Here is a 15,959-nt window from a genome sequence, read left to right on the forward strand (position 1 = left end):
AATTAATATTAAAAATAGCTGTTTTTTTATCTGTTATCTTTTTTAGGCTACTTTTTAATGACTTTGGAATAAAAGTCATAGCTCTTGAATGATAAATAACTGCTAAATTTTAAATTTTAGACAAATGCTGTTTAAAATAGTGCCCTTAAACTTGTAAGCTGGCTGTTCACTCAGGCAACAAACAACTTTTTCAGAAATCGTAAGACTAAGCTATAACAAATATTTGTTAAGCACCTTCTTTAAATTTGGAATTGGAGAAGAGGGTTCAAGAAATTCATAAAAGCAGCATAGAAACAACTTGTCTCATTATTTTAAGTCTTGGAAATAACCTAGACTTAGTAGTACCACTTTAAAGAAAAAAGTAGGATTGGACCTGTAATGCTCTTTTCCCTAGCGCACTCTGAGCTCTGAGATATTTTGAAAGATCTGTTGGGATTGGAGAAACTAGATCAGGCCTTTTGCAAGAGGTCAAGCAACTCCCCACTGTTTGCTATTGTAAACCTCTGCATGCAAGAGATCTACCCCCCAGCATTAATCCCATGCATAAATCCTGGAGGAGACTGTTCTTCCTTGGACCTTAACCCACCTCCTGCCCACCGGTTTGCTTGCTCACTCTGAGTCCTAAATGAATTATCTGTTGAGACTTGGCTCTTTGGCAGTTTTGATCTGTCTCAAGTACATTAAATAATGGACAACTCTGTGCCTGTTTTTGTTCTCTTCTCTGCTTTAAAGAAGATACCCTCTGCATTGGGTATCTCTGGGAAGAGAACTGCCCAAAGTCTTGCAGCTGCTCCTCTCTGACATAGGTGATGGTTTGTTCCTTTTTTTCCCATCATGGTTATGTTAATTTCTGCCATTCATGACACTTAAAAAAAAAAAAAAAAAAAAAAAGCAACATATTGCTTTCTTTTATATCTCCTTTATGTAATCACCACATTCCTGGTGTTTGTCAGCATTTTTATAAAGATGTCAGAATTTTCCTTTTTCACTTTTCCTGTAAATAAATCTTTAATTGTTAAAATAGTCATTTATGCAGTCTGATAAGAGTTTGGGAGGAAGAAGATAAGCTGTTTACTGACTTAAAAGAAGATTTACCTTTTAAACTGATTCTCCATGTGCATTTTTTAACAGTACAAATTTTGCAAGATGAAAAAAATGGTAAATGAGAAAACATTCAACTAGTGATTGTAGTCTTTTGAGATATTCAAAAGCATTCGAGTCTCCATTTTTGAATATATGCAAGGGAAGCTTGCATGAAAATTTCAAGGCTGCCTTAAGAAATGACCACAAACATGTGAAAATTCTATTATTCACTGTGTGCAAAAGAATAACAACCAAAAAAAAAATACTTCTGTTCATCCCAGAGTCAAAGTTAAGAGTTTTTTTAAGGACTTGGCATTTAATTGTCCCTAAAATTTTCTGGAAAAATTATCTTCTCATAAACACTTTTAAATGATGGGAAGAATTTCAAAGTGTAACCCTCAAGCTTGCATTTAACACTAGCCTGATAAACCAGATGAGTAGAAACTTTCAGAGCAACTCAACTGCTTTTCAGCCCAAGACACTTGACTGTGTTTATGCAAAGCACTGTAAACAGTCCAGCAATTTTTTTTTATTATTATTAGCACTCACTTAACTACCTATTAGAATGCCGTAATTAACCTTAATATGGTCATCCGTCTCTAAAGAGAAACTTCCACTGGTATTCTTATCCCTTTTATTAAATTAGTAAAGCAGACTGAATGCATAAAAGCTACTAAAGAAGTTGCCCATTTCTACTTTCTTGGAGTTTTGATGTCACTTGTCTTATTGAGAAATAGCAAACAGAAACTGTGGAAGGGAGAGAGTCACACACTTATTAGAGTAGAATAATAAGTCCTTCATTAACGTGTTCCTATCAGAGTTTTTCCAGGGTTGTGAAAGCTCACGTTGCAGATCTTTGTCACACGAGATCATTATAAACCTTCCATTAGGAAGGTTTATTATTAGCCCGGGAGGGCTCCTGCCGATGATTTTCCACGGGAGCAGTAATGGGTGATGACTTGGCACAAGTTGCATTCGTAGTGGTGCTAGCGGTATATATGCTGGAATGCACAGGAGACGTTGACAGCACTGAGAATATCCCTCCATGTGCCAAAATCTGAGTGGCCTCCTAGAAATGTCTGGGGGGGATAGGGTCGCACCTGTGTTCTTTTAGGCCTTAGATCATGAAGAAAGGGAGGTAGTTTGAACACGGGTATTTCATGCTCTGCACGGTCTCTTCTTCACGCTGTCTGCAATGGGAATTTGTTTAAAGGTATGTGCTTCACTATTCAGAGGTAAAAGCAACTAAAGAAGTTAACTTTCAGTTTATTTAGGCTATCATGGTGATTAATCTTGGCACATGCTGGTGTTCAAATGGAGAATCCAAATTGTATTGACTAAGAAAACTACTTAGGTTGGTTCAATATGTTTCTATCACAAACAGCTGGAGTTCCATTTTCTAAATTTCCATACCGTGGGCTCTGAAAGCATTTTCTGAGCAAGTCATTTGAAAAATGAAGTCAATTAATGGCAACAGCAATCCGAGTTCCTGGGGATTGGTGTTGCCCAGAAATACCTGATAAAATTGTTGAGTGCTTGATTGTTGTAGATCCCCTTTTCCCTGGTAGCGGATTGAATCCAGGGAGGCACAATAACAACCAGGAGAACGCTTTTTGTTAATAAAGCTGTTCCTGATAGCAGGTACCTGTTTCACACAACATATTCCCACACACATTTGCTTGTAATTACCTGGTTGAAGCAACAGCTAAGAAATCCATCCCAAGCTCTGGCGCCTCCAGATTCCAGGTGAATGTTCAGGAAGTCCCTCCAAGGACCCTTTACTTTATCGGCTGTGTTTATATATTCCTGTGGTCTTTGCACAGAGCACTCTCAGCCAGGTCCGAGTTCCACAACCCTGTGTTGATTGTTGATGCCTGTGTGTGCTAATGCCTTTGTATACAGCCAGCAGGCTCTTGGTGTCCTGAAGGAATCAGTTCTTGTGGATTTAACATTTAACACTTTTTTTTTTCAGTTGTATCAGTTTCTGTGAGATTTTCACAAATTGTCGTGCTTCAGAGTTCCTTTTGTGTCCGTCAAAACACTTCTAAAGGTGATTTAAAGTATACAGAAGAGGTTGTATGTCAGAGATTGCCTTTCTCACTCTCAGGCCTTTCAGGAAAAACCTGTCTGCTCTGAAGTATTCCCTTTGTTGGCTAGTAGCAATTCCATTTTATATAACCTCTCATTTTCTTTATAATCCACTACAGATTGCTGGACTGTTTATGGTAGCAAGAGTTAAGCCTCCTCCCTCAGCTACTGATTTGTTTCTCCACAGCTTGTGACAATCTTGGAACCATGGCAGTCTCATGACTGTTCTTTTTGAATCATGCTGACTGTGATAAGGAGACAAAATAATGTTAGTGTATTTATCCACGAATAAGGGGACTATTGACCGACTGTTAAAGAAAAAAGGGTAGGGATAGCAAGAGGACAAGAGGAGTATCCTTTTTTTTTTTTTTCTCACCACCCTCCTCTCCCAAGAGAGTTGAAATTTAGAGGAATGGAAGCTAAGTGTTTGTGCAAGGATTAAAAGACTTAAACTTCAGCGCGAGATAGGTTTCTGCATTTGTTCTCATTTGCTTGTGTTTTGGTTTGGTTTTGGCTCCTTTCTAGACATCCTGCAGGGTGGGAATAAAGTGATGATCTTGATTCAGGACAGGAGTTTCAAGGCAAAAGAAAGTCCTGCCAAATGCTCCTAGGGAGAGGAAGAAGGGGGAGGAGCTTTAACACTCCCGTTTAGTCTTCTTAATAATTGCTTGTAGAAGAGGATATCACTTTGGTCCTTTGGACCTAAGGTTTCTGGTATGTGACAACCTTTCATGTATTGAGAAATCCGATATTTATAGGTACAAGATGGGCAGCTGTGCATTTATAAAGCATGCAGAACAAGAACTGCTTCAGTGACTGCTTCGTGTTCCTCCAGCCCCTGCTTCAGATCCTGCATTCACAAAACCGTGTTGCTTAGCTGTGGTATTTAGGTCAAATCCACAGCTTGTTAAAGCAGTCTCAGGTTAACGAATACTCCTTCTCCTTGTCTAAATGGGAAGATGATGAATCACCTGCCCAGCTGCAATCCCTACGTATGCAGAGTAATGTTTGTTGTTTGGTAATTCTGCCTGGTAATTCTGCCTTTGAAGGGCTCTCAGGTTTGAGGAGAAACAGAAGTTGCAAAAACTTCCCAAGCCCCCTCCAGCTAGTGGGACTCTACTGTTCCTCCCATGACAGACTATGTCTATGGGTGCATCTTGAGAGCCAGTATACTTGCTTCTCTTTCCTTCCACAAATGACCAAATACTTGAGACCAAAAAAACAGACATTTTTATAATGCAAAAATTAACTTTACCTAGTTTTGTCAGGTGCGAAACAGGTATATTTTCCCTCTTCACAGAACATAACAGTTAGATAGGAAACCCTGCAGATAAAAGGCATGTCCCTGATGCAAAACACGCCTTGATAAAGTTTTTTGAGTGCCTAGGGCCCTCAAATAAGCGATTGCAAAATGTAGAAAAAAACATTTCCTTTCCCTGCCCCCCACTCCTCACTTTCCACCCTGCCCCAAGCTGAGAACATCCTCACATGTTAAGGGTCATAAATTTTGTACTTTTTCTTAAGACTTCAGTGATTAAGGCTCATTCTTAATTTAACTCAATTCATCTCTATTAGTGGTTGGCTTTAATAACCATTTTTAAGTTTGCTTTCATTTCGCTGCTTCTTCACCTCATTTTTGAAAACTCAGAGATCTTTAGAAGTTTTGGTATACTACTGCTTTTTTTTTAATCTACATTGTTATTAATTCCTTATGTGTCATCTTTGTGGATAGAGAGGAGTTAGTTTTTTTGTTCTTTTTTTTGACAGAACTTTTTTCTTTTTTTCCCAAAGAATAAGACATATCTTGATAATCTTAAAAATGTTATTTTGTTACTGTTTTAATGAATACAGAAATGATCCTATAAGTAGCAATTATGGCCCTCCTCAGCAGACAACTTATAAAAGGAACAGAACTGGAATCAAAGATTCCAGTGGGGATAATCCTTAGCCTTCTGATGCTCCTGGGACATTTTTTCCCTAGTGACACCTCGCCTAACTTTCTCAAAGTACGTGATTCATATTTACCTCCACTGGGCATGTCAGTTCTGGTTGTTTAACAAACGTGTAAGAACTTACGCTTTCGGTTTACTGCACATGATTTTGATAGTCATGTGCATTACAGCATAAGTCATTTGCCTGGGGGGCAAATGCAGAAATGAAACCATTACATTCCGGACGGTAGCATATTAGTGTTTACATGTCACTGCTAAACTTACTGAACTATTTCAGTGTCAGCTGCCATTGTACATAGCAGCTTCTCAATAGATGTTTGATATCATTTAGATAGGGGTCAGCATTTTTTAATTTTGTGGAAAGAGTGTATCAGTATCATTCTTTTAAAATACTTTTTTTTTTTTTTAGCACCAAAACTTCAGCATAAACTTAAGGAAAATTTTTTTAACAGTGAGGGTGACAGAGCCCTGGAACAGGCTGCCCAGAGAGGTTGTGGAGTCTCCTTCTCTGGAGATCTTCAAAACCCGCTTGGACGCCACCCTGTGCCACGTGCTCTAGGTGTCCCTGCGTGTGCAGGGGGGTTGGACTAGATGACCTCTACAGGTCCCTTCCAACCTTAAGCATTCTGTGATTCTACAATTCTATGTACTAACTGTATGTATGACTTAATGTGACTGATGTATTTCATCCAGAGTCTGGAAAAATATGATTCTTTGTTTCTGAGGTGTTTTTGCTCTGGAACAAAACAAGTGCTAATTTAAAAAGTTTCTTCTTCCTTTAGGATTGGAAAATAAAGTGGAATTGGCGGAAATAATCAGAAAGATGAATAAATGATCGATGCTTATTGCATTTTCCTAATAATTGAATATTTTGTCTACTAAAGTTATAGTTAGATAATCCTCCAAAATAGCCTAAATCTACATAATCTTTTCCCCTAAAAAAAAAAAAAAAAAAAGCTTTTAATGCTTGAGGGAAGGAATAAATCCTCACTCTATTTTTCCACTGAAAGATATGAATTTGCACAAACTAGAGTATTTCCTGGATAAATTGACATATTGTATGGAAAAAAGGATGGAAGAAGTAAAGCGTTCTTTCACCTTGAAATGGAGTCCTCTTTAACTATTCTTTTTTAAAAACATTTGGAACAGATTGGATTTTTCAAAAAAAAAATACATTAATCGTCTGTAAATTAGCAGCATGCCTGAACATTAGTGTATTAACAAGACCAATGATCCAGAATTTGAATGTTTTAATTGACTGAGGGTAGCCTGAGGTTATTGTAATGATTATTCTAACACTATTCGAAATGCATTTTATTGAAGTTATTGTAATTTGGAGCATATTTGACCACTTCTGTACAGATATCATTCAGATGATACCTCTAGTCTGGGGGCAGGTCAGTCCTAAGCCCTGTGCAGTTCACAGGCGTTTATCTTGCCCAGTGCTGTGTCTTGTGCCCTCTTACATCGCTCGTTAAAACCATCCCACGTACCTTCAAGGCTAGCACTTCAGCAGCACATTTTACGTTTTGGCTTGAAAATAGGAACCCTCACTTTCTTAAAGTCACAAAACCTTTGAAATGTCAACATTTTCTTCTCATATGGCTGGGAGGTAGCAATTAGTCTGTCTAGGGTCATGACTACCCTTCCCATCTGAATGGTGATTTTCAACCTCTTGGGATCCAGTGTAAACCCTCCTTCTCTACCCTGCCTCCCTTTTGCCCATTCTAAACTCCTAATACCTCCAACAGTCTCTGGCTTTCCAAGGTCTGAATCCCTAAACATCCATGTTAAGATTTAAAACTTGGTTTCAAGCTTAGGTCAGAGTTCATTAGATTTAGCACATCCCAGTTTATAATAACATATCTTACCCTAATGCCTAACTTCTGCCAGTTAGTGTTGCTTTTGAACAGCCGCAACTTCACCGAACCTGAGCAAACACAGAGAACAAATACATACTAAACACTGCAAAAAGTTTTGTTGCATTTATTTTGTAATTATCCGCAGTTTATTTTTGAGTCTCCGTTCTTACTTATTTCCTTTTATTTGCACTGGCCACAGATAGGATGCCTCAATTTTATTTGCAATTGCTTATAATAAAGCCGCCCAATACTATGCCCAATTCAAATTCAGCTTGTTGCAACAATTAATAGTGATGTTCTAGAGCGCAATTTTTCATGTCAAACTGCATATTTCATTATTTGAATGCAGAAATGCTAGAATGAACAAATATGCTTTGAATACCAAAGGTGTGTTGTAAAAGGAAATCAGGCATCAGGGGCGAGCTGTATGAAATCATTCTTCAAGTTACATATCATTTCAGGGCAGAGGAGCATCATTCCTTTTACAAACTTGAAGTACTATTTTTTTTTCCTTTTTGGTTGAAAATTATATATAATATTGTAGGAAAGGGAGAAAAGATTCACTTAGGAGTACACATTTCAGACTTCCAAAATAACATTTTAGATATAACAATGAGCAGCTCAAAAGCTATTTAGACAAATATTGATATGGGCTACTTATGTCCAGATGGAATTATCAAGTTGTTTTGAATGTGTCAATCAAGCACAAGAAATTTTATAGCTATTACCTGCCTACTCAAAAAAAAAAACCAACAGCCACAACAACAAAAACCATACGACTACTCTGTGTCAGGTAATATTTAATAAAAATAAGTGATATTAGAACCATTTAATCTAGCTAAGCTTCTTCTCTTTCCAGTTTGAAATGATGAACAAAACCAGCATTAGATGACCAATGAGTTAGTTGTAAGCTAGCCCAAGGCGATCTTGATCATTTTACAGACCACAAGTGGGGAATTAACTTGCTTTCTTTAAGGAATTCTTTCATATACCTTTGTGGTCTTATCTATGACTTTAAGTAAAAACATCAGTGCAGAGCATTTTAATTCACTCGAAAAGCTTCTACAAGATGATTAATGCTGATGAAATATTTCAAAGAAAGACATCTATCAGTGCTAAGCAACATTGCTATCTAAAGTGCATAAATTCCTCAAATGCTTCTTATACACTTAAACAGACTTTTCCTTTATGCTAATCAGTTTACAAGGCTTTTCTTTGTTGCGGGTGATGCACATTGATTTACCTCACTTTAGCGACGGAATCTCTTAGCAATCTGTTCAGAATTCGAGTAAAACTTACCTCACTTATAATGCTTGTCTCACCTCGCCAGCCTTCTCTCTTTGTAACCTACTGCAGTTACAGAACCATTTATAAATTCCTATTCCACAGGTGTTAAAAAACACACTTAAAGCTAGCCCTCTGTTTTCTTGGAAGCAAGAATTTGCCTCTCTAAAAAGAACAGAGACATTTATTTGATACCTGAAAACTCAATTATTTTTTTCAAAAGAAAATAAAAAAGGGCTGATTTCAGTATATTATTTGAGGTTGGCAAAATATGTCCCCTTAAATATCCCCATAAGAAATAAAACTGTAAAACTTCCTGCCATACTTACGTGAATCTAGTTTACAGCCTATGTCCTGATTAGTAATCAAAGACAGATTAAAATGCTGTGGGTAAACGTAAGAAAATGATGGTGCTGCAACCCTACCACGCAGGATGCTGTTGTACAAAGAGGGCCCTAAGGCCTGGGAGTGACCTGGATTTTCCTTGGATCAGCCCCCAGGATGTGCTCAGGTTCTCCACGACGCTGTGGCTGCCGCTCGCCCAGACTCATGCCTGGGTTCAAGCAGGCTGGGCCTGTCTCCAAAAAGACATCTGAGGTGCAGCTCTTCCCTTCTGGAAGGAACAGGAAGGGTTATGGGCCGTGTGGGTCTTGTTTGCCGCGTGTCGCTGAGCGCACAGGGCCTGACCTGCTCCCCCTCAGCTGCTGCCCACGAGGCCAAGCAGAAGAACAGCCATGTACAACGCTGTAATCCTGGAAATCAGCATGGAAGGGCCTCCTGTTTGACTGCAGCTGCTTTAGCGAGGCCTTTCCCCTGCCCTTATCTCCCTTATTCCGTAGCCCTGAGGTGCTTTCACGTCTCCGGGCTGCAGGATGCGGCCCTGGCTGTGGGCGCTGCGTCACGGGCAGAGGTAACACCATGGAGTATATGGCGATATAAGTAGTACTCGCGTTCGTATAAATAGCTCCACGCATCACTACAATGGTGGTGACAGAGTATTATACTGTTGGTATATTTATAGCCCTGGAAATGCTGTGAGCTAAGCAACAAAGCACCAGCTTCATTCTGTGAATTATTTTGATTTATTTTCCCCCTCTTGGACACTCTAATTCATTAAAAAATATTTCTCTATCACTCTCAGTATCATATCTGCAGTGATAGAGGATTGAAAAGATTTGCAAAATTAAGGGGTAGATCCCAATTTGGGAGTACTTTTCTGGTGACCTAGAGACAAAGCTGTAGGCATCTCTTTGCTTACAGGGGACGGGGCAGTCATGGCTTTCTGCTGCTATCAGGCTAAGACTGATCCAACTAGGAGAGTTTCTGCTTTACACTTGAAGCAAAATTTTTTTTTTTTTTTTTCAAATTTCTTATTTTGGAATGAGGTAGTTAGTTAGATGTCACATTAACAGCAATGACATAAAATAAACATCTCTGTTTCCCATTTTAACACGAACTGCCACTGTCTGACTCCCTGTTCCCAGCACTAATTGACTGATCCTTTTCCCCAAAAAAGCTGCTGGTGGTGTACGGATGCAGACACCAGACCTGAGAGCAAATACTCCGGAAAAGCAGCTCTTCCTGTTGCTGTGGCTTGAGACTGGCGGTGCATGTGTGATGATTGGGATTCAGGTAAGGAACCATTTGCAGTGAGGAGGTGAATGCATTAGCCTCATGTAGCTGCCTCACCTTCAGATGGGTTTCGTGTTTCAATTTTCGCTTTTTTGCCAGAGATCTCTTTGAAGGAAGTCAATGTGAAGGAGGTAAAACAGAATGCAGCAGATGATTGCTGCAATTCGACAACTTTGTTAATGCAACAGTTAGCGTTAGTGCTCCTGGCCGCATGCTTATGAGCCTTTGCCGGGAGCTGGTGGAATGCAAAAGGGAGAAGATGAAATAAATGGCTTGACAAAATGCTTGTGATCTGGACTTTTTATGAGAAACTGCCTCCTCATCAGATATAAAATGTACTCCTTTGGAACATGAAGCATGATGGAGGTAATTCTAATGGAAAACGACTAAAAGGCTATACTCTTAGAGCATACTAATGAAGTCTGGTATTTGTTCAGGTGACTAAATACACTGAGACTTTGCCTAAACAACCACTAGTTCATTTATTTGCTTCAGGTTTTTTGCAAATATTAGCAAAAGGGACAACTCGACAGTCATCTGTCTACAGCTGACTGTATGGGGAAATAACTGGTGTGAACTATGTACTTTAACATCTTCGGTAGTATTTTTCAGCTTAACAAAGAATCAGAAGGGATATACTCGCTGCCTTTGTAATTAAGAAAATGTTAATTTCCCTCAAAGCATTGTATCTGCCTAATTCTTTTTCTTTACTGTTTCACAGTATTATTAGTTAGTGTGCTTGGTTTTGTATGGTAAGGGTTGTACACACTGCCAACCCTGCTTTTAAAACAAAATAATTTTTTTTCTGACCCCCTGCCTATCCTGCCAGATAGTAAACATATAGAAGTAATTTATGCCTACGATTCATGGAAACTATTACAGGAAAGTTTAGGCCCTGACTATGGTATGAGACCTTGAAAAGCCAACAACAAAAGTAAAAATAGAGATTGCAATCAGTTTTTCTCCCTTCCAAAGGGAAAAAAAATATACTGCATAATGCAGTTTTTCTTTTCAAAAGACTCTTTTTTCTGGCATGGTTTTGTCCCTCAGTTGACAAACAAAATATTCCTCTTTCTGGAAGGTCTTGGCTCTTTTGTTGAAGCTGGAGATTGGATTCCAGCAGGATATTGTGAGATGAGTTCACCTCATCACCTCGGAACAAAGCTGTACCTATGCCACACTGAATTCATACAGTTACAATTCACGAAAAACCTGCATCTGCATTAGGCTGAAGCAGTGGTTTGTACAAAGGAAGAGGAACTTGCCACCTGGCTGGTTCCCAACTCAGGGCGGGTTGTTTTGTGGTGACCTTGCTGGATTTGGTTGGACAGCTGCATTAGCAGGTCTCCAAGGACGGGGATGATGCCAGGGCCGGAAGGGGAGCGAGCAGCAGCGCTGGTGCTCGGGCACACGGGCACCCTCAGCTGGGTGACGCGCACGGTCGCTCTGAGGCACGGGCAGTGCACGAAACCCCTTCTGGGGGCATCTGCCGTTTGCTTGTTCTAGCATTTTCCAACCTCCATCCTCGTTTCTGTCACTGAACTGCTGCCTGCATTCCATTACCCTCCATGAAACGCGATGCATTTCTTTTCATGTCCATAATTGCACTCTTCCAAGTGCAGCCAAATGCCACCTAGTGATTAAAGCAGGAATTGCAATTAATCGCTCGTTAGTGCTGACGGGCTGATAGAATAATTTTTAAGGACAGCTAATTTACCACTGTGACTTCAGAGGTCTGTTATAAAAATTTGATCGATACTTGCTACGAGTATATTAATTTAGAATCTCCTAATTAAAGCACTATACAATTACAAAGCATCATTGGTGACAATATACATTTTCCCAAAGAAAACACCCTCTCCATTTTAACTGTAATTTACATACAACTTATCTATATACATACACATATAAACATTTCAAAATATGCCTCTTGAATGATGCATAGCTATAGACAAGGCAGATGGCCAGCTGGATAGCATAGTACATCTGTTTTACATCCTACATAAGTGACGTTTCATCACTTCTGAAAATCCATCCAGCTGTTTTTTTAGGCAAGATAATGGCACTTCTATTTGTGAATTTCATAGCTATTTTTGTAGCTTAAAAATACATGTTTTCTTCAGAGTTGCATGATTCCACTTGCAGAGATAATGCAGAGACAGAACCTGCTTTATGGAGAGGAATTGTTTTGTTTTCCTTGTTAAGCTTTCACACTGGGAGTTCTCCTCTTGCCGGTACTGCAGCCTCAGGTCTTGCATTTTTCAAGTTGTTTTTTTCCCTGGTTTCCTCATACCCCTCACGCCAAGCTTGGAGCATCTTCTCCAGGGATGAGGCTTGCAGGTTAGCCCCATCATCTCTCAGCAGTGCTGCCTACCTTAGTGGGGTGCAGTGGCTTGTGCAGGGGAGCAGACCTGATGTGACCGCGGGGTGCTCAGGCTCCCCTTGAGATGGCTGCGTATTTTCCTGCTGCGATCCCTGCTATCTTGACGTAACGCCGCCCATGTCCTGATGCAATCTCCTATCACTCTCTTGCTTTGGCCTACAGGAAGCTGTTGGGAAAGACATTTCCTCATCCACATTTGTACAAAACTGAGTCCTGAATGATAAAACAGTAAACAAATCTAACAGCTCCTGAAAATAAACTAGTATCCAGACTGTAACGGATGGTCTCCAGTCAAAGAATAAAATAGTGCTGGAAGGCACACAATCCTAAAATAAACATCACAGCTCTTAACAGAGAAACATATGAATCTTTCAACCATTTTTAATATTTATTGAATTATATTGACTTAGAAAGGAGAAAAGGTATATCCAAATCCTTTTAACTTTTCTGGCATTTATCAAAGCTGACGACTACAGTGTACATCTTTTTTTTTTTTTTTTTTGGCTAATCTAATGAGGATATCTATATAGAAGAATGGAAGGACACTGTGATTAAATACCTGAAATTCTGGTTTACTCTTAAATGATGCAGTAAAAAGTCAAATTAAATCTCTCTTTCCCCCCACCCAGGAACCCATAGTTATTTATAAGGGAGTTGATTTCACCCAACAGACATGGAGGTTGATAATTAACCAGAGACAGGAAGGTTCCTCATTTGGTAATGAGCTGCCTACAAACCCAGCTGATAAATAAGGTCTGTCAAGCAAAATCTCTTGGCATGGCACATCAACCTGCAGGGCGTTCTACAGATGGCACTGGAGACTTCAAAGCATGACAGTATCTGACCATCTGATTAAGTCCAGAGATGCTGACGAAAAAGGGATGTGTGCCGTAAACAATGTTTTCTAAATGTTCAAATGCTACAGAAAAAAATGATTAAACCTCTATATTCATGATTATGAATTTCAGGGGAAGCACAGTCCCAGGCCTGTATTAGAAGCAAAACGTAACGTAAAACAACAAAATTACACATGCATTATTTAAAACCATTACTGGAGAGGAGGCAGTGGTGGGGAAAAAACTGCTATAAGAGGATGAAATGGTTTCCCAAAACATTTATAATATCTCTCTTCCCTGTGGCACAAACTGGCATACATACCGTTACTTGTTGCAGTTTGTACGATTCAAAGCTGTTTTCCACCCAGTTTTAGAAGGCCCACCCAGCTGTCTTGTCTCAAAGGGGATCTGTAAGCGATAGCGAAGGCTGGCACTCCGTTCATCTCATAGTGGGCTGATCTGCATGGTGAAAGCTGTCAGTTCTCTAAGGCCGTATTGCAGTCATGTGGGCACCTCGGACTTTGGGGCTTTGTGGAATTTATGTCCACGTAAACATGTTGCATGGAAATAGATGGTGATAAGGAAGCATATCTGGGGGGCGGGCAGGAAGAGGGAGGGCTGGTGAGGCCCCCCGGGACCAAGCACGAGGGACCACCCCATAAGAGCTGATGGTTACTAAGGGGTGTAAGAAGTCTGCCCATAGTGTGGGGTTTTTGCTGCCATTGCAAGGAGTCCCACAGACAGAATGAGGACCAGACGGCTGGTGTCCCTGTCCCCTGAGCCACACATGGTGGTCAAGGCTAGACATGGATGCAGCCGCCCCGGTGCTTGTGGCCTCTACCCGAGCCTGGCTCTGCATGGAGGCAGCCGGCCTGTCTCTGAGGCCAGAGCACAGCTCTCTGAGACCAGATGAAAAGCCCTCATATTCCTTCTTACCATGGGCTTATTAATTTCACCATGGGGCGTTACTAGCACGGGAAAGGCAGGAAAAGCAGCTGTTGTTCCTGCTCCACATGCATGGGAATTCCTAGTGAGGGTTATCAGTAACAGGCTGACCTGCTGAATCCCATAATGGTCTATAAATATCAGCTAATCCTTTACAAAATCATTTGTTACATTTTGTAAGCGCAGGCCAAAAAGGGATTGATTGATTTCTTTTTTTTTTTCTTTCTTTCTTTCTTTTTCTTTTTTTTTTTGATAGATTCATTTCGAGGTAACTGAGACTAATGTTGCACTGAAATAAATATTTTCTGTTCTCTCCCAGGGCCAGCAATTACAGGACACATATGATGGCTGTTAGTGGCATGGTCTATCTTGATTGAAATTTAACACATGGCATTTCATACATGCAGCAATAAGTGATCTGCTGACCATACTACCTGGCTGACTGCAAGACCCTTCGTTTTAATTGTATTTTAAAGTGGTCTGGGGCATTCAAGATGATAGTTTAATTATGAAAGCTAGGAGAAGCTTCACAGGTAGTGTTAAACTGAATTTTGTACCTAAATGAAGATTCATTTTCTTAGTCTGTGACCTTCGCAAATTACAACAGTTGCATTTTCTAAAGCCTTACAAATTAAACATACTCATTAGATGTTAAAATTAAATCAGATTAGTATGCCAGGGCACGTAACTTTCAATGCAAGATTTTTTTTTTGTGCCCTTTATCTGCTTTGCAGACGGACACGGTATTATCCTTTGTTTTCCTATATGACAGTAATATTATGAAGATCCCTCTTCCCCTTCCTCTGCTAGCTGAGCTCAAAATGACTGTATTTGCTATCAAAACATCAAGACCGCAGGCCACACATATACACACACACACACAGATGTGTAATGTGGTCTCTGAAACATTGAACCAAAGCCCCATGGGAGAGTTTATAAAGTATTTAGATTGTTAATATGCAATTTGAATGCACAGCACAGAGATTCTTCCAATATACTTGCAATCTACGGAAAACTTATGCCAGTGCTAATTTCTGTATGAATATCTTTTTAAAGCAACAGTGTCATCTTCACTGCTCTTCCGCAGAACTGGCTATCCCTCTGACATCAGAGACTCTGGATCCAGCAGTGAATTTGCTTAAAGCAGTCCACAAAGGTCATTTCTCAAAACATCTGCCTTTACTCTCAGTACAGGTGAAACCACGTAGCCCTCAGTGGTGGCTGCTGGCAGGAGCATCTCTCTATTGCTGTTTTGGGGTTTTGACTGAAAAAATAGCCATATAAGAGCTTATACTTGAGACCAGTCTGATGTAGAACAGATAAACTTGCACAAGAAAAAGCCTGTGCGAGGCAAAGAGGCAAGAGCTGAGCAGCTGACTGTGGCCAGCTACAACCTGCTACAACCGCAGGGCTGACCCTTCATCTGCATCTGCCAGAGCAGACCCCCATGGCAGGATCTTACCTCCTGGCTACACTTGAGCCTTTCGTTGCTTTCTGAGCGGCTGAGCAGACTCTTCTAACTGCAACAGGAATAAAAGCCTGCCTGTTCTGAAAAAGGGTAGTTTTTCAAATTTGGAAGAAATGAGGTAAAAAAAAAATGAACATCAATCCCAAGCACTAAAAAAAAAAATAAAATAAAAAAGGTTACTTACTATATCTCGCAAAAAGGAAAAAAAAGGAGAAAGGAAAGTGAGAACACAGATATATGGGATGTGTGCAGGTGGAGCTGAGAGACAGCACAGCTTTAGCAAAAGCTGTTCATCAGCCATGGTGCTGTAAAGCCCCTTGTTGTCATGGTTTACTCAAGGCGACCAGGCAGCTGTATCCAGGTAGTCTTGCTATTCCTGTTTCTTTAGTATTAAATGGAAATGCATGTTCTAGTTATTTATTTTTA

Source organism: Tinamus guttatus, unplaced genomic scaffold (genome assembly GCF_059628265.1).
Source record: "Tinamus guttatus ecotype Peru unplaced genomic scaffold, ASM5962826v1 Tinamus_guttatus_pri_ptg000083l, whole genome shotgun sequence".
NCBI classification, from domain to species: Eukaryota; Metazoa; Chordata; class Aves; order Tinamiformes; family Tinamidae; genus Tinamus; species Tinamus guttatus.